We start from the raw sequence: 19,758 nt of genomic DNA, 5'->3' as shown, positions 1-19,758 counted from the left end.
TTTATAACTAAATGTGTTTGCTCTTGCTCCTGTCACACCAGATTTCTGGTTCCTTTGCACCAAGAGTGATTTTGCACATACATGGGATTTGGTCTCCTAAGGGCTTTTCACACTTATGGTGATGTTGCACCAAGCATGATTTTGCATCTTAATGTGCTATCAACCAAACGCAAGATCTTACTGATTGACGGCTTTTATACATAAGCGTTCTGCTGCTTTATGGCTACGTTTATGTTATAGAAATACCATATACGTACATCCCATAAACGTAATGATGGATGAATTGATGATTTAGCACCTAAATGTGATACCACACCTCTGCTTACTTTGTATCATTGTTGATTTGCTTATATGTGAATTTTAGCAGCTAAAGGTGACTTTTTAACCTAAAAGCAATTTTTACTCCCGTAAGTGATTTCACACTCCTGTTGATGTTGCACCAGGGGTGATTTGCACCTAAGTGCATTTTTGTTCCAAAATGGGATTTGGGCCCCTACAAGTGTTTTCAATCTGATGTGGTGCTGCACCAGTGTCCTGTGCCTTAATCTGATGGTTTCACTTTTTTTTATCCAAAAGTGACTGCATTTACAAGTGATTCTGCAGCTACATCTGAATTTGCGCCTATCTGTGTTTGTCTCTTAAACGGAGTTTGTTTCTTCACTCCTGCTGATGTTGCACCAGGGGCAACTTCCGTTTGCTTCACCTGGCCCTTTAGACTAGGACACCTCATCATGACAATGAGTTGTAAAAAGTAGGCCAGGGACTGGATTCACGTTGTTCTACGTGCATTATTCAGTGTGCTGTATGGAGTGATCTGGCAGCCCTGCATGTCACATATGTTGTACTTTGCAATGCAGTTATTGAACTGCGGTGACGCACAGGTATTCTATGTACACTAGATCGATTAGACCCACACCAGTCATGCGCGACTTTATGTGTTGGCTTGTGTGTATATACGTGATAATATACCAGTGAGCCCCCCTACCGGGTGATGGCACCAGTCCATTCACACTCATATTCAGCCTCTGCCCAGAATTAGTGGCAGTCACCTCCAGGGGCCCATCAGGCATAGTAATGTCACTTACTCGAAATTGGTCCCTCGAAGTCCCATCTGCTGGAAGTTCTAGACAAAAAGCTGAATTTCCCCTTGAATGTGGAGGTTGTCTCTTTTGAAAGTATTCCGATGTTTCCATTGATGTCCGATGTTATTTGCTGACCAAAGTCCCCTTGAGAATCCACTTTGAAACAGTGGAATTGTCTCTTTAGATGCCTCCTGTTTGGGAAGAAAATGCCCCTGCTACAGGAATAGCCTGGCGCTTAGCAGTCCATCCAGTGTAAGCCCTGCCTCCCAGGCATTCTAGATTTCTTAGCCATTGATGGATCAGCACTTGCCTAGGTTCCAGAACAGAAGCAGCCGGCTCCTATGTGCGATATGGGGAGGGCAAGGATGCAGCCACGGGAGAGGAATGAGTAAAAGAGAATTCAGGTAAGGAAATCTTTTCTTCTGCCGCATAATTTTATTTCAATGACCGGTAAGCCTCATTTTGCTTCCAAATAGTTATTTCGGAAACAGTCACAGAATACAACATAGGCCTCCAGTATCCCCGTATTTCCAGTCTACTTGCTTCAAAATGAAGCAACTTGTACTTTCCAAGTTATTTCAGATCATACAGGTATGGTTATCAGGACAACTTCTGAACAGATGAGAACCACGGGCTGGTAGCACAGAGAAAATGTCTAAATCATTTACAGTAATTCCATTACTCAGAGTCCATTATCCTTGTTCCAGTCTTTTCTCTTTGAATGCAAGTCTATCTCCCACACCTGGACCATATTTCTGGATTCTGCTTCCTAGAACAAATGTAGTCACTCTAAGGTAAGCATGTCTGGATCAGCTACTCAGCAGAAATCATGTTCTTCTACCCAAGCCTCACGCCATCTAGCCGGTCAGGCGAAGGACAGCCGGGAGGCAGGGCAAACATGACTGGAACGAGGATCAATGGACTAGTGTAAATGCTGTAGATAATTATCTCATTACCTCACTGTCCCATTTCTCATTCCAGTCTTTAACCTATGGAGGATACCAAAGTAAAGATCTTGGAATGGCTGAACCAAACAGAGCTCATAGTTAAAAGCCAAAGAGACTTTCAATTACAACACACACATACAATTATTAAAGAATCTTAATGAATTGTTACTTCATAATAAGAAGAACTCCAGCTCTAAAATCAGCAGCACCTGCACTCTTTAATTAAAGATGATAGTGCTTGGTAAACATGATAGGGGTTGCCCATGTGGTGGCCCTACAGATCTCAACCAGTGAAGCTCCCAGTACTTCTGCTACTTCCGCTGAGTTAGCCTACCCTGCACCACGACAGAACAGGAAACCCGATCAATCTTATGAGCCCATGCAAAGTACAATCTCACCCAACTGCTGTGAGTAGGTGAGAGTTTTACATCTTTATTTAATGGACCAAAAAAATACAAAAAAGTTATCAACCTTTTGAAAAGAATCCACTCTTTGCTTAAAATGCACTTTTAACATTGACATGAAGCAGGACAGTCACCCCACCAGAGGCTGGACCAGGAAAAAACTCGGATAGCATTCTGGTTCCAAATAAATAAAAGATGATTCTGTAGGAACAAAAGATGGTCCTAATAATAAAATCATTCTGTCACAAACGATTCCTATAGATGTAGGCTTACAAGAAAGAGATCAGAGCTCCCACAATTGTCTACTTGACGTCATACCTTTCGGAAAGAAAACATTTAAAGTTAAGAATATTACATTATTTGACGTGGGAAGCTGTGAGATGGTTTTTGTGAAATCCGAAACCAGCAGCAGATCCCAACTAGTGGCTAGACTTTCAACGTGAAGGGAAAGAGAAAATCATCTCAAAAGTTGTAATGCAGGTGGCTCACAGGACTGAGCACTCCACCCCCTTGATGGTCCAATAAGGGCCTACTGAATGCAAAGAGTGGACATTGTAAGTTCAAGTTGAAAACCCTCCTGAGGGAAGAAAATAATCTTCATGCTACCTCCTAAAAGAGTAAATAATCCCTGGCTGTCATACCCTCTTTTGGAAGAAAACCCAATGATGCAAGCAACATTTTAATGTAGACTACATACCTGAACCTTGAACTCAATAGCTAAATCTCAGGACATCCACTTGATCTATACCTCTCAACCTCCAGGCCAATAAGCACACGTGTCTTAGGACGTCCTGTGACAGAGACGGATACCTCAGGGGACAAGGAAGTGTTAAGAACACACATTCAGCGCACGTCATCAGCTGTTGAAGGAGAGGAAACCAGGAGTAGCGGGCCAAGGTAGTACTATCAGAATCACTATGGCTTTCTCCCTCCTGAAATGTGTCAATAACCTGATAACAAATGAAATGGGGCAACAACACATGGAGGACTTTGTACTCAGGGACAGGAAAGGCCATCCACTTTCCAAGGTCAAAACATCTCAATCAAACCTTGACCAAAACTGAGCTGTTAGAACTTTGTCCTGATGTGCAAAAAGATCTATCACTTGTCTCCCCCACCTGTTTTGTTTGTATTGCTTGCATTTAACTTATGGGCATAGTGGTCCTTTTCCTTGGGAGACTCTTTGGACATTGCAGAGCGTCTTGAATGTTACCCTACTAGTTATAAGTAGTCAGTGAAGTGATTGCAGGTCTGAAGTCATGAATTCTCTTGTATGAAGGTGTTGAAGTCCCAGTGGAAGAATCCTGTTGTTGTCGTCTGTCTTTTTAAAACTAATATACTTGAAAAACTGGTCCTTCAGGGAAACTCTACCAATAAGATAACTTACTGCAACTGATCTAACAAAATCTGACACTGCATGAGCTGCTGAGGAGGCTACATTGAAAGAAAACACAAGGCGAAGAAGAGGAGAATGGCCGCTCATCTGAACTGAGAGGGGCCAGCACTTAGAAGGGAAGAGGCCGGAACAACAATGCCAGAAGCACTTTTTCCAGTGAAAATGGTTTTGCGGGCCTCTTCTAGAAGGCATCTATGTCCTAGTATGGGACTGATTTGATTCTCCTTAACAAGATCATTACTGATTTCCATATATCTTATTTTAGACCACCCATTATTTGAAAAAAATGTCTAGATGTAGACATTTGCTCTGGGATTCTCTTTGCACAATTCTCTGTAATCGGTCAGTTCTAATATTTCTGTGAATAAATTTGCATGAACATTTTCCAAGTATTTAGGGTCATATTTACAAGAAAGTGGTGAGGCAGTCCCGAAGCGCCACTTTTCTTGCGTCGCCCCTGCCCCACCTGGAGCACTATGGTGGTCGTTAGTACAATAGCGTCAAACAATTTGATGCTATTGTGGTGCCTTGCTCCACTAGCATCAAAAGAATGTTGACGCTGGTGCAGCAAAGCACGGTGAGACCCATTGAATAAAATGGGTGCACCATTGTAATGCCTGCTTGGAGCAGGAGTTAAAAATGATGAAAAAATGGGGCAGTGAAATGTAAATTTCACTGCAACATTTTTTCGGGCCTTCCTGTGTCGGAACGCCCTCCTTGCATACATTATGCCTGACCCAGGCATAATGTGGCACAAGGGGTTGCAAAGTGGTTCAATGCAAGCATTGCGCCACTTTGTAAATACGGTGCGGGGAAAAGTCACCTTAGCACCGCCTTACTTTAAAAAAAGTGATGCTTTGGCTGCGCATGGTTGGGTCGCTAACGGCTTGTAAATATACCCCTTAGTTTCTCTCATACATAATCACGCTGACTCAGTGTCTGGACCCCAGATTTAAAAAACAAATCCTTAATGAGGCAAGATAAAGGAGGAGAAAGCAAAAATAAACCAGCAGAATATGTTTGGCGTGCACAAAACCGAATTATGTTTCATAGTACATGGACCAAATCATTTTTTATGTGATTAAGAGTGTTTGATTTTAAGCTTTAACTGGACCAAAAGTATTGATTATATTAAAAATAGTAAGTCAATAGAACCCTACCAATGCAAACCCCCGGTAAAGAAAGCGAAAAAGATGGAGTATTTGAGTGCACATTCGCCGAAAAATCATAGCGCTAGAAGAATGAGTGATACAAGGCATAACCAAATAATAAATCCCCCCCCCAAATTTTTAAATATTTTTCTGAATTGAAGAAGATTTGATTCAGATTATAAAAGGCAAGGAATTCCAGATGTTTGCAGCTGCAAGTGAGAAAGCTCTGTCTTCAAAGTTACATGTAAGAGTTCTTGAAAAATTAATAAAGACGACTGAGCAGAGAGGAGACCCAAATGAAGTATCGACGTCAGGGCAACTAAATAGATGAAATAGAAATTCAGGCCTTCAGGGCCTGAAGGAGCGTCCAGCCAGGACACTCCATCCAATCCAGCCACTTCTTTCATACTGGTTAACAGCATGGGAGCAGCACATGTACCTGGATTGGTTAGGGGAGCTCTTCCGGCATCGGAGAGCAGAAGCGCACAGAGGAGAACGTGCAGCTCGTGTGTAAGTGCCTTTAAAAAAAAGTGTAATGTTTGTGTAATACATGTTTGTAATGTTATCTACGTGTGCAGTGCATGTAAGTGTGTAGTGCATGTACGTGTAGTGTTTGTGTTATGGTGTTATTTGGGCTTTAGGGACGGAGGGGTGGTTTACGTTGGGGTTTTTGAGGGAGGTAGAGTTTTTTGTAAAATGTTATTTATTTTTTGCGAAGTGGTGGGGCACCTCACTCGCCCCACCACTTTAAAAAAGTACAAGCTGTCGCTGCTTTGAAGAGGAGATCCAGGACGGCACCCTGAGGGCTAACCAGGAGTGGTAAAAAAAGAAACCACCAGGGATCCAACCCGAAATACCCGATATTCTCACCGATCTACTTTGGACGCAATGGGGTCAGCCAGCCTCACATATCCTGTGGCCTACTCCACCGACAATGACAATATCTATGAATGGGCGCACTATGGATGCTCTGTTCTCCAGTATGTATCAGCTGGTGCATCAATGCTGATTAATGGGGAACAGAGGAACAACAGAGGTTAGAAGCCTGGACTCTCATCCATATAAAAAGTGAAGAGGTCCCTTAGACTGGTGCAGAATACCATGAAGGCACAACCAGCATCACATTTTGTGCAGAGTACTCAGGTGCTTCTGGGCTGATGTGAAGCTACATACAGCCCTCTACAGCATGGGCTCTATGTCCTCATCCAGCACCTCAAATGGAACACCTGCAGAGACCCTCCAAGCACCTTCTAAACATGACCCAAGACTCTGCACAGCTACCGGCAAAGACTGAATTGCAGCAACTTTCATGCACCGTATAATACAAGAGTATGCCTGCTTTAGGGAACACCTTCCAAAGATGTGCATGTATCCTTCACCTTGTTTTTTGACCGACTCATACTAGTAGATGACATCAGGCAAGCCCTCCAGCTAGCTTCTCTTTATGGAGCCAGTGGGGGGACCAAGACAGTGATAAACCCGCCAATGCGGGAGGTGTCAGTAGAGGCCGTATTCCAAGATAACCGCACTATAGGGACCAGATTACTCTCCATGGACACAAAAATGATTGACTTCACCCAATACATAAAGATTGTAAAGGTAGATATTGCAGTGTTCCACACCAGAGTGGAAGGAATAGAGCAACGTCTTTCTAAAAACAAGGATCTGTGGCTTATTAAGCAAAACTTGTAGATTTGGAGGATCACACATGACAAGACAACTTTAGATTCTGCAGCATTCCGGAAAAATGGAAAACTCTGAGGTGAAAGATATGTTATTGAATTCACCCCCATGTCTCTCTTACCTCGATTTCTCCCCTGCTGGAATTCAAAGAGGTCACAGGATCAGATCACGTTAAGACTTCACCAGACCCAGACCATTATCACCTGCTTCCTTCTTCACACACAAACACATCAGATACTTTCAGAGGCATTTTTGGCACAGAACATTGCCAATATGGCCCGATATGGCAGACATCTGAACAACCCTTTCGAAAACAACTTGAAAGAGACAAAGTGATCAGATCATTAGAGGAGATCACACACACTGCATCCCAAGACAAAGTTTATACCTCGCTAAAACACACAACTCCTTCAGAATAGAAAGTAATTTTCTCCCCAAAGGTCAATACCCGTACTGAATGATATTAGGAGACAGAGGACTTGAGAAAGCATAACCTTGGACAGATGAGTATCTGTTGGCCATGTTCATAATGACAGCCATTCTCCCTCCTTTTATATATGCCCATGTGACTCCTCTGTTTTCCACTGCCCCATATTAGTAGGTATCATCTCATGACATGCTTCGCCTACTTATCTATCTATTCATAAGCCTCTACCTTTCTCTTCCTTCTCCTAGGCCATGCTAGTAGTTATCTGAACACATTTCCACCTCTTAATTTGTTTCTAATAAACCATGCAGAGCTAGCCTGGGTTGTAATGGTCATGTATTGGAAAGTGACACCCCACAATCTATCCATGACCACCCTTCAAGAAAACATTTCCTAATATGCTACTAAATTAATCAGCCACGTCCAGCCCCTACACTCAATACACTCTTATCTCTCTCCATAGATGTACCATGCAGCATATAATTCAACACCATAGGTTACCAACAACACTCATGATCAATGCTGTTAACCCAGTAGGAGAGTACCAGATGGAAAATTGTCGACGAGAGGAGAGATAGCCCACCTTCACCTTGTCGCTATGAAGATTCATCCTCTTAGGACCTCCCTATAACAATCACATTTCCGCCCCCCTTGATTCCATACTCCCACTTAGGGATATGCAGCACTGTAACTAACATTTACCCTTGGGCATAGCACTTCTCCTGTTGAGAACTGGAGTTATGAAGTTTGCTCCACAAATGACAGCCCATCAGGCAGTACACACTCTGCTCCTTACAGTACTATAGCTCTCTAGATCGAAATATAAAATCTTCATTACCCCGCTTAGACATCCTATAGCCACCTTACCATAGACCTGCTCTCATTGCCCTTTCTTCAACTCTCTTGACACCTCTGTTACTTATTGCTGACTCTTAAATTTCATAGCATAGGATAAGATCAGACTGAATAGAGAGACCACAAAATGCCACTAGATGATATAACTCAGAGCCATCATCCCATCATCAATACTCCTCTGAAAACAAAGCTGATTGCTATCCTTACTCTGAATGTGAACAGTTTTACGAATTATGTTAACTGAAAAAACAAAAGATACTACCTTATCTAACCTCCAACAAAGCAGATGTAAATTTAATGCAAGAGACTCACCTGTATCCAAAACAAACCGAAAAACTCAAGAGAGACTAGGTGGGAAAAGTTATCTTTAATTGCTGTAGTACCCCTCCCACATCCCTATCAGGACAACACTAAGAGCCTGATTACGATCTTGGCGGATGTGATACTCCGTCACAAACGTGATGGATATCCGGCCCGCTTTATTTCAAGTTCCATTATAATATATGGAACTTGTAATACGGTGGCCGGGATATACATCACGTTTGTGATGGAATATCCCATCCACCAAGATCGCAATCAGGCTCCCAGTCTGTATACCCAGCCCCAAGAAATGCTGCTAACAATACACTCTGGCCAATCCAGAGTCCTTGATTATTGGACAAATGATGAGAGGACCAAGGTAGTGGGAGTGAGATGCATCTCTGCTCCTAATGAGAACAAGGTTGAATTTTCTTTCACCTCAATAGGATTCTTATGGCACTAAAGACATCACACATACTCATAGAGGTAGACTGGAATTTGGCTCCTGATGCAGCCAAGGACCATATGGGCCCACTGGATGTTCACTATAACAGTTCCGGGCAGTTTTTACGAGACATCCTTGACAACCAAGGCCTACACGACAATTGGCGTCTCACTACTTCCTCAAATCACAGCCACTTGCTCTGCTGGTAATGCATTATCCTACAGGGGTCCCTCACAGACCATGGCCCAGCCCACATAGACGTGGTCTTGAACTTCAGAAAACCCATGACGAAACCCTTGTGCCTCAACATCTCATTTAACAAAATGTCCCTTCAGAAGGGGCAGCTGAAGTCTCATATGGCTACTTCTCTCACTGAAAACAAAGCTTCCATCCAATGAGCACATATACTGTGAGGGGGCTGGCCGGCTGATGCAGGATGCAGCACTGACCAATAAACAAAAACCACAATGCAGCGTTCCTTGGAATAAGAAATTAAGGTACACCTCGGACATATATGATACCAACTTTGGTTGCACACTGATGTTTCTTGGAAAAGACAAAAATGGACCTTAATAGCCTATATATGCCCTAAGCTGAATAAATGCTTTACAAACTCAAAGTTTGACACAATGAGCATGGTGAAAAAGGTAGAAGGCTTCTGGCCACCCAACTCTGACGGAGGAAAGTAATGAAGGAATTCCAACAATCAGAGATGAATCTGGACAAATGATAAGGGACACCCAAAACATTGTTTACATATTTTGTAAATACTACACTCAGCCTTGCAGCTCAGGGATGGGATCTGAAGACAGATGGGAGGAGATCAAAATGTAGGAGGCTGGCCCTCTATGTACTGTGTAAAAGTTAGGCACACTGTGCAGGGGGTCCAGGTAACCATACGTTGGTTTACCAGGGTAAAAACTAGATCACCTAAAGCTCTTTTAAGGTAGCCTGGTCGAGCAGTAGGCCAGTCTTGGAGAAGTGCAAAGCATTTGTTGTACTCACAGTATCAATCATGCGTCTCACACATTCAAAGGAATAACTTGAGACCAATTTACAAAAATACGTCAGGTTTTTACATAATGTTTAAGACCAAGATTATCAACATTGGTTAAGTACTTTTTGAGATATGGATTTTTTAAGTTGAATAAAAATAGTCTTTTTGTGCGTAATTACATACCTTAGGAATCAATGTGTTAGCGCCTCCACCCAGTAATGCCATTGTTCTACAAACCAGAGAGACAGACTTCTCCCCCAAGGTTTGTAGATTGGGTGTCTTGAGATGGCAGGCTGGATAGAACCAGTCAGCAACCACACCAGGGTGGTTAGCTTTTGCAAGGGCACCTCTAAGGTGGCCCCTGGGTACATTTAGGGATAAATCCAATACAGGTACCAGTTTGCATTTATCATTCTGAGTTGTTTGATAGCAAACAACCCAGGGTTCAGAGTGGGTATCATGTAACTGGGGAACTCGTGTTGACCAATGTCCAGCACATGTATTAAAATGGCTGCTCTGTTCACTCACTATGTCCCAGGATTGGCAAGAATACAGTGGAGGCATTTTTCCCATGCAGTTATGCCCTCACATATGATAAGGTGCAACCTGCTTTAGGGCTGGAAGGACTGCCAGAGGGGTGTCTTACCTATGGCATATGCAGTGTATGGTGGTGGTGGACAGGGCACACAGGCAGTGTGCCATGTCGAGTTTGTGTTTTAAGTTTGCACCAGTGCACCCAGCCTGCAATGGCAGTGCTGGGGGAATCTCGTTGCATGGCCTTAGAGGGTGGCATCATTAGTACTGCTGCCCTCAGGGGCCTACTCTTAGTACCTCACGACCAGGGACTTCTAGTGGTAGCTAAAGGTGTATCCAATTGTGCCAATGCATCACAACAGTTTTAAGGAAAGAGCTATGGCCCAGGGAACCTGGTAAGCAGGGGCACTACAATTTCTGGGCTACATCATATATTGGGCAGAAAGTGGGGGGCTAACCATGTCAAAAGGAGTCCTTTTCTCACACTTATGCCACATTAAAATTATCCTGCCTTAATGCTTACGACAGAGCTCCACTGGTGCACCCTCTATTACCCCCCATTACAAAGGAGGAGATTCTGCTGACCACCTCAAACCTTTCATACAATTAGGGTCCTATGGTTGATGACCTTTCGAGAGAATTCTACAAGTGGGTGAAGGAGGATGCAGTAGAGCAACTCAAAGCAGCCACCCAAGAGGCAGAGCTTGCAAAAATGCTGTCATCTATTTCCAACAGGGCCACAATAGGCATCCTCCCAAAATGAGAAAGGGATCCCTTGCTGTGCAGCAGCTTCCACCTCACCCCCCTCTCAAATACGGACGTAAAGATTCTAGCAAGTATCCTAGCTGCACGTCTCAAAAAAGTCATACCAAGCCTCATATACCACTTGCGGATCGACTCCACCAGGGCAAATATCCTGCAACCTCCTCCACACACTGGCCATCTCCTGTGGATCTCAGAGGACTCCAAAGAGAACTCCTTGACCCTATCCCTCGATGCTGAAAAGCCATTTGATTGCTTAGAGTGGGAATGCATGTTCCATACCCTACACAAAATGGGGTTCTTGGACGACTTCATTACCAAGGTTCAATGGCTATATGACTCCCCAACCACACAGGTTAACTGCAGTGGTTTCTCTTGGATCCTTTTCCAGTACACATAGGAACTCATCAAGGATGTCTCTTGGGCTCATTGTTATTTCTGCTGGTGATGAAACCAATAGCACACCCATCTGTCAATCCCCTCAAACAGTAGATACTCCCATCCCCTATAAGTCTGTCAAAAATATTACTTTACATAGATGATATACTGTTAGCACATGCCGACCTAGACTGATCACTACACGCTTCGATGTCTCTCATAGCAGCTTCTTTGAAGATATTACAATATAAAATTAATTAAGACAAAAAAGAAGCACTGCCTGTTGGACTTTTTTGCTCATGCAGGGCCATCCCCAATCTTTTTGCCTCCTGTCTCCTAATTTTTCTTACCTGTTGCTGTTGGCTTTTGAACTCTAAGCACTTTACCACTGCTAACCAGTGCTAAAGTGCATATGCTCTCTGTGTAAAATTGTATGTAATTGGTTTATTCATGATTGGCATATTTGATTTACTAGTAAGTCCCTAGTAAAGGGCCTGTAAATCAAATGCTACTAGTGGGCCTGCAGCACTAGTTGTGCCACCCACATAAATAGCTCTGTAATCATGTCTCAGACCTGCCATTGCAGAGTCTGTGTGTGCAGTTTTAACTGTAAATTCGACTTGGCAAGTGTACCCACTTGCGAGGCCTAAACCTTCCCTTTTCTTACATGTCAGACACCCCTAAGGTAGGCCCTAGGTAGCCCCAAGGGCAGGGTGCAGTGTATGGTTAAGGTAGGACATATATTAATGTGTTTTATATGTCCTGACAGTGAAATATTGCTAAATTCGTTTTTCACTGTTGAAAGGCCTGTCCCTCTCATAGGTTAACATGGGGGCTACCTTTAAATCTGATTAAAGTGTAGATTCCCTTTGGGAGCGGATGGACATGTGGAGTTTGGGGTCTCTGAGCTCACAATTTAAAAATACATCTTTTAGTGAAGTTGATTTTAAGATTGTGTGTTTGAAAATGCCACTTTTAGAAAGTGAGCATTTTCTTGCTTATACCATTTCTGTGACTCTGCCTGTTTGTGGATTCCCTGTCTGGGTTAGTTTGACAGTTGGGCTGGTTGCACCTCACACTAGACAGTGACACAAAGGAAACTGGGGTGTAGCCTGCATATCCTGATGAGCCATCTGTTCTAGGAGGGAGGAGAGGCTTACTTCAAAGGAGAAATTGAGTATAAAAAGGGCACCCAAAACCACAGACTTTAGAAACACTTCTGGAACCAAGAGGAACCTATGCCTGGAGAAGAGCTGAATAGATGAGGAAGAAGAGCTGCCCTGCCTGTGACTGTGCTTTGTGGAGCTATCCTTCAGTTGCTGCTTCTGCCAGAGTAAGAGGGCAAAGACTGGACTTTGTGTGCCTTCCATCTTGAGAAGAAATCTCCAAGGGCTTGATCTAGAGCTTGCCTCCTGTTGTTTGAAGTCTCAGGGACAATAAAGACTCCTCTATGCCAGCACCTGGAGTCTCTGGAGAGACTCCTACTCTGCCCTGTGGTGCCCATCCAGTTCCTGGGACCCTGAAAGGAGAAGCTGGCAGCCTAAAGACAAGAAAATCCACGCACAGAGCGCCGTGCGGGGAAAAGATTGATGCGAATCCGATCTGCGGCTTAAAAAACAACGCGCCGCCGGCTCCGCAGCTGAGAAACTACACTTGCGGGAAATGCGACTGAAGAATCGATGCACGGAGCAGGAGAAACGACGCGCAGCATCGCTGACGGAGGCTGGGAGATCACAACCTGCGCTGCAGGATTTTCGGATCATCGTGTGGCTGGATTTTTGACTCACGTACTGACGTGCAGAGTTATTTTTGACGCACACCCGCCCGTGCGGGGTTATTTTTGACGCGCACCAGGTGCATTTTCACTCTAGCAGCGCTAGTGTGTGTTTAAAACTACTTCAAGACTCTTTTTGAATTTTTATTGATAACTTCGCCAGCACACCCTGCACAGCTACGATGCCAGAACCCTCCACGCACTCAACGCCGGCCGAAACACCGCCTGCTACCGAGCCACCCCGAGACGCACCCACGGACCCTTCACCTGCCTGACCTGCCGCTTCACCAGCCTACGACCCAACACTGCACCTACTAAACCGAGCCCCAGCAACAAACACCTGATGTGCATCCTGCTCAACACCCGCTCCGTTCACAGGCATGCCGTCGAACTCTGGAACCTCCTCGATTCGACAGCACCAGACATCGCCTTCCTGACAGAAACCTGGATGAACGCCTCCTCAGCACCCGACGTCGCCATCGCCGTCCCAGAAGGCTACAAAATCACCAGGAGGGACCGCGTCAACCAGACAGGAGGAGGCATCGCCATCATCCACAAGAACACCATCCGCATCACGACCAACTCTGATGACACCTTCACCTCCGCCGAACACCTCCACTTCCAGATACACACCAACCCCAAGACCACGCTCAGAGGCACCCTCATCTACAGACCACCGGGACCACGCACACAGTTCAGCGAAGACATCACAGACTTCGTCAGCCCCCACGCCATCAATTCCACCGACTACATCCTCCTGGGGGACCTCAACTTCCACCTGGAGGACGACAAGGACCGCAACACCACTGCTCTACTGGACAACCTGGCCAACCTCGGACTCAAGCAACTGGTAACCACCCCTACACACCACGCCGGCCACACGCTTGACCCAGTCTTCTCATCCAGCAAATATGTCACCTTCAGCCACTCCACCAATCTCCAGTGGACTGACCACAGCTGCGTCCACTTCAGCTTCAGTAAAACGACGACCCACCACCACCCTCAACAAACCCCCCGCAGGAGCTGGAACAAGATCACCGGCGACCAGCTCACCACCTTCCTCAGCCAGAACCCCCCCACCAGCTCAACGGACCCCAACGAAGCCGCCAACAACCTCACACAGTGGATCACCAACTGCGCAGACGCCCTCGCACCACTGAAGAAGAACCCCCCCAGCAGACGCAGCAGCAAGAAAGCCTCCTGGTTCACCGACGAGCTCATCACCTCCAAGAAGAACTGCCGCTCCCTGGAGAACACCTGGCGCACCAACCAGACCACAGACAACATGACGGCCCTCAAACACGCCACCCGCAAACACCACCAACTGATCCGCGCCACAAAGAAGACAGCCTTCAAGGAACGACTGGACAACAACACCCACAACAGCAAGGAACTCTTCAGCATCGTCAAAGAGCTCTCCAACCCCGACGCCGGAAACAATGACATCACTCCCTCGCAAGACCTCTGCGACTCCCTCGCAGCCTTCTTCCACAACAAGATCGCCAACATTCACAACAGCTTCGGCCCACCAACCACAAACCCCACCACCGAACCGATGCCCCCCACCGCCACCCTCCGCACCTGGACCCCAGTCAGCACCGAAGACACAACACGCACAATGAACACCATCCACTCCGGATCCCCTACGGACCCCTGCCCACACCACATCTTCAACACGGCTGACCACATCATCGCACCCCACCTCCGTGACATCGTCAACGCCTCCTTCAACACCGCCACCTTCCCGGAGTGCTGGAAACACGCCGAGATCAGTGCCCTGCTGAAGAAACCAACTGCAGACCCCTCCGACCTCAAGAACTACCGCCCCATCTCGCTCCTCCCGTTTCCTGCCAAAGTCATCGAGAAGACCGTCAACAGACAGCTAGCTGCCTTCCTCGAGACCAACGGATCCCTCGACCACTCGCAATCCGGCTTCCGAGCCAACCACAGCACGGAGACCGCCCTCATCGCAGCCACAGACGACATCAGATCCCTAATGGACAATGGGGAAACTGCGGCCCTCATCCTCCTGGACCTCTCCGCAGCGTTCGACACTGTCTGCCACCGCACCCTGGTACAGCGCCTGAACAACACCGGCATCCAGGGGAAGGCCCTGGAGTGGATCGCCTCATTCCTCGCCGGAAGAACCCAGAGAGTCCGCCTCCCCCCGTTCCGGTCAGCGGCCACCGAAGTCATCTGCGGAGTTCCACAAGGGTCATCGCTCAGCCCCACCCTCTTCAACGTCTATATGAGCCCCCTCGCAACCATCGCACGTCAACACAACCTCAAGATCATCACCTACGCCGACGACACCCAGCTGATCCTCTCCCTCACCAGCGACCCGGACGCCGCCAGAGCCAGCCTACACGAAGGGATGAAAGACGTCGCCGAATGGATGAAGAACAGCCGCCTGAAACTGAACTCAGACAAGACGGAGGTCCTCATCCTGGGATCATCACCATCCGCCTGGGACGACTCCTGGTGGCCCCCCGCCCTGGGAGCCACCCCCAAGCCAACGGACCACGCTCGCAACCTAGGCTTCATCCTGGACTCCTCCCTCTCGATGACCAGACAAGTCAACGCCGTCTCATCTTCATGCTTCAACACCCTACGCATGCTTCGAAAGATCTTCCGGTGGATCCCCACCGAGACCAGGAAGACGGTCACCCAGGCCCTCGTCACCAGTCGGCTGGACTACGGGAACGCCCTCTACGCCGGCACCGCCGCCAAACTCCAGAAGAAACTCCAACGGATCCAGAACGCCTCAGCACGACTCATCCTGGACATCCCCCGACACAGCCACATCTCCGAACACCTGAGAGACCTGCACTGGCTCCCCGTCAACAAAAGAATCACGTTCCGACTCCTCACCCACGCACACAAGGCCCTCCACGACCTGGGCCCCAAGTTCCTCAACAGCCGCCTGACCTTCCACAAGCCCACCCGCCAGCTCCGCTCCGCCAGCCTCGCTCTCGCCACCGTCCCCCGCATCCGCAGAGCCACCGCCGGAGGAAGATCCTTCTCCTACCTGGCAGCCAAGACATGGAACTCCCTCCCCATCCACCTCCGGACAACGCAAGACCATCTCGCCTTCAGGAAGCAACTCAAGACCTGGCTGTTCGAGCAGTAGCGTTTCCCCCCCCCCCCAGCGCCTTGAGACCCTCCGGGTGAGCAGTGCGCTATACAAATGCCTTTGATTGATTGATTGAACTTGACTTGTGTATGGTGGATGTTTGTCATTTGGTCTTGTTTTGTTTAGATAAATATTTCCTATTTTTCTAAACTGGTGTTGTATCATTTTGTAGTGTTTTCATTACGTTACTGTGTGTGTTGGTACAAATACTTTACACCTAGCACTCTGAAGTTAAGCCTACTGCTCTGCCAAGCTACCAAGTGGGTAAGCAGGGGTTAGCTGAGGGTGCTTCTCTTTTACCCTGACTAGAGTGAGGATCCTTGCTTGAACAGGGGGTAACCTGACTGTCAACCAAAGATCCCATTTCTAACATTGGTGATCAGCTGTTGGGATTTGGACTTGTATTTGTACTTGACATATAGTGATTAAGTGTACACTACTGTTTGAGTTCAGACCACTACGTGACCACATACTACTTGTTTGGTGATCTTTTGCTTTTTCTCTTAAGGACTCCTTTTTGTTCTACTTCCATGATTTTGCTGATCCCTTGACTGATTCTTTTTACTTCATTGGGAACTTATTTTCTGCCTTTGGAACTTTGCACTTGTGACCATCATGTCTCAATCTGGAGATGCAACAGCTGGAGCTGTGTTTGAACTGGAGAAACTGAAGGAGTACTCAGTTGCTCAATTGAAACAGTTCCTTAAAGACCTTGACTGTCTCACTGAGTGCTCCACCAGGGAGGGGGAGCTGCAAAAGGCACAGAGGGCCTGGGTGACAGTCAAGAAGGCTGGAGGGCACACAGAGGAGGAGAATGTGGGTTGGGAAGTGCAGAGATACACAGTGGTGTAGTGGAGGTACCTGTTACGCTTGGGGGGAGGGTCCCCAGCAGGGGTAGCAGGGTGTCATCCAAGGGTCTGACTCCTGAAGAGTTACAAGACAGACAGGCAGAGAGGGCTCGCAGGTTGAAGTTCAAGGAGTTGAGGATGCAAAGGGAAAAGGAGTTGGAAGAAAGGAGGAGGGACTTAGAGATCAAAAAGAGGATTTGGGCTTATGAACTAAAACTGAGGGAGTTGGAAATCATAAGGGCTCCAGCTGGAATGGTGGCAGCAACAATTTTATATCCAGTGCTGCTGAAGAAGTGCACATGCTCAGAGATCTGGTGCCCTACTTGAAGGAGGAAGTTAACACACGCCAGGAGGGGTTATGTCTGACGCGCACCAGGTACATTTTCACTCTAGCAGACTCTTTTTGCATTTTTATTGATAACTTGACTTGTGTATGGTGGATTTTTGTTGCTTTGGTCTTGTTTTGTTTAGATAAATATTTCCTATTTTTCGAAACTGGTGTTGTGTCATTTTGTAGTGTTTTCATTAAGTTACTGTGTGTGTTGGTACAAATACTTTACACCTAGCACTCTGAAGTTAAGCCTACTGCTCTGCCAAGCTATCAAGGGGGTAAGCAGGGGTTAGCTGAGGGTGATTCTCTTTTACCCTGACTAGAGTGAGGGTCCTTGCTTGAAAAGGGGGTAACCTGACTGTCAACCAAAGACCCCATTTCTAACACTGCCCATGTTGTGTGTTGCCACCAAGGCTGCAGTTGAAGAGCACACATTCAGATGAAAAAACAAACAACTTAAATATTTTTTATTAACAGTGGATTAGAGAAGATGATCATGGACAACCTTGCCAAGACCCAACTTGATTATGGAAAATGTAATCAACTCAATTTATTGTTGTTGGGGAGAGTGCAAGCAGTTAAAAGGTGGCACACACTTCGCTTATGTCCTAAAAATGGTCGTGCTACTAGTCCAGACTACTATCTTGCAAACCATTGACAAGGATGGTACATGACATGAAGCAACGGCTGAAAATCTGCAAATTGATTGCCCACAGACGCAGTGGAGCATTAAATCTACCCTGCATTGAAAAGCACAACACCGCATTAGACCTCTCACCCTGTCCTTTATGTTGCTTAGACCAAGTGATCTCCCTTTGTGGGTTCATCTGCAACGCAATATTGCACACAATGAGCCAGGTCTCAATTGCTTTATCATTACAAGACGCCATCAACGTCCACGCTCAACCCTATAATCCAGAATACAATACGAATCGGGAATCATGCCCTTAAGCTGCAGGAGTATGACGTCTGATTATATCTCCAAGCCCCTCTGGGTAATAATGTAGGAATACAGATGGCAGATCTTACTGTACGATGAGAAGTGAGAAAGAAGTCCGGGATTCTCGCTGTAAATCAACTACTGACAGTGAGAAACTTGAAATTGTTTATCATACTAAGAAAGGAATTTCTTTTACAGCACAAGAATGGCAATAAATACAAATGAGGCAGTGTATTTCTAGCACTCCGGGGGTCAATCATACAGTATCTGAAACACTGGGGACATCATGGAGGAGTTATGTTAGACTGCCACAGTCTGCTTGACTAGCCTCCCCCATTCCATGTTGCACTTCTACATTCTGCTGGAATTTAAACCCCTCCATCCCATGTTGCACTTCTACAGTCTGCTGCTGGACTTTAAACCCCTCCGTCCCATGTTGCACTTCTACAGTCTGCTGGACTTTAAACCCCTCCATCCCATGTTGCACTTCTACAGTCTGCTGTTGGACTTTAAACCCCTCCATCCCATGTTGCACTTCTACAGTCTGCTGGACTTTAAACCCCTCCATCCCATGTTGCACTTCTACAATCTGCTGGACTTTAAACCCCTCCATCCCATGTTGCACTTCTACAGTCTGCTGCTGGACTTTAAACTTCTCCATCCCATGTTGCACTTCTACAGTCTGCTGGACTTTAAACCCCTTCATCCCATGTTGCACTTCTACAGTCTGCTGTTGGACTTTAAACCCCTCCATCCCATGTTGCACTTCTACAGTCTGCTGGACTTTAAACCCCTCCATCCCATGTTGCACTTCTACAATCTGCTGTTGGACTTTAAACCCCTCCATCCCATGTTGCACTTCTACAGTCTGCTGGACTTTAAACCCCTCCATCCCATGTTGCACTTCTACAGTCTGCTGGACTTTAAACCCCTCCATCCCATGTTGCACTTCTACAGTCTGCTGGAATTTAAACCCCTCCATCCCATATTGCACAGTCTGCTGGTCCACCTCTTATACTTTAAACCGCTCCCATCCCAACTGGCTGAAAAATAGAAAGCGGCCTCACACCAACAGCTTATATACAATCTGCGGGATAAGATAGAAATAGTCCAGGCCATTTGGTCTCCTTTCTTTGATCTTAGGACAGAGACCCCCTAAAAGGGAAACCCTATTCATACTTCGAAGGGCAGACAGGATAACGACCCCCATATATTTCTGTGCTCCCCCTTACTGCAACTATATCCCCGCCTTTTCCCCTAAGGTTTCCCCTCTCTCCAATCACCTATATTTCATACCCCTCCCCACCTCGGGTGTCTCACTATCTTAAACAGTGTCATAGTCCCTCAGTGTTCCTGCCACATAGCTTGCCA

General features: G+C 46.4%; 1 long non-coding RNA gene across 1 annotated transcript in view; it reads left to right on the top strand.

Moving 5' to 3' along the window:
• The first annotated feature begins 5,446 nt into the window (after window positions 1–5,446).
• LOC138258790 (uncharacterized) overlaps window positions 5,447–19,758 on the top strand; it is a 53,414-nt gene continuing 39,102 nt past the window's right edge. The window contains exon 1 of the long non-coding RNA XR_011198571.1: window positions 5,447–5,490. This is a non-coding gene — a long non-coding RNA (uncharacterized lncRNA). The remainder of the gene's footprint in view (window positions 5,491–19,758) is intronic.

This window comes from Pleurodeles waltl, chromosome 9, assembly GCF_031143425.1.
Source record: "Pleurodeles waltl isolate 20211129_DDA chromosome 9, aPleWal1.hap1.20221129, whole genome shotgun sequence".
NCBI classification, from domain to species: Eukaryota; Metazoa; Chordata; class Amphibia; order Caudata; family Salamandridae; genus Pleurodeles; species Pleurodeles waltl.
The sequence above is the reverse complement of the archived record's forward strand: the minus strand, read 5'-3'. Positions and strand labels throughout refer to the sequence as shown.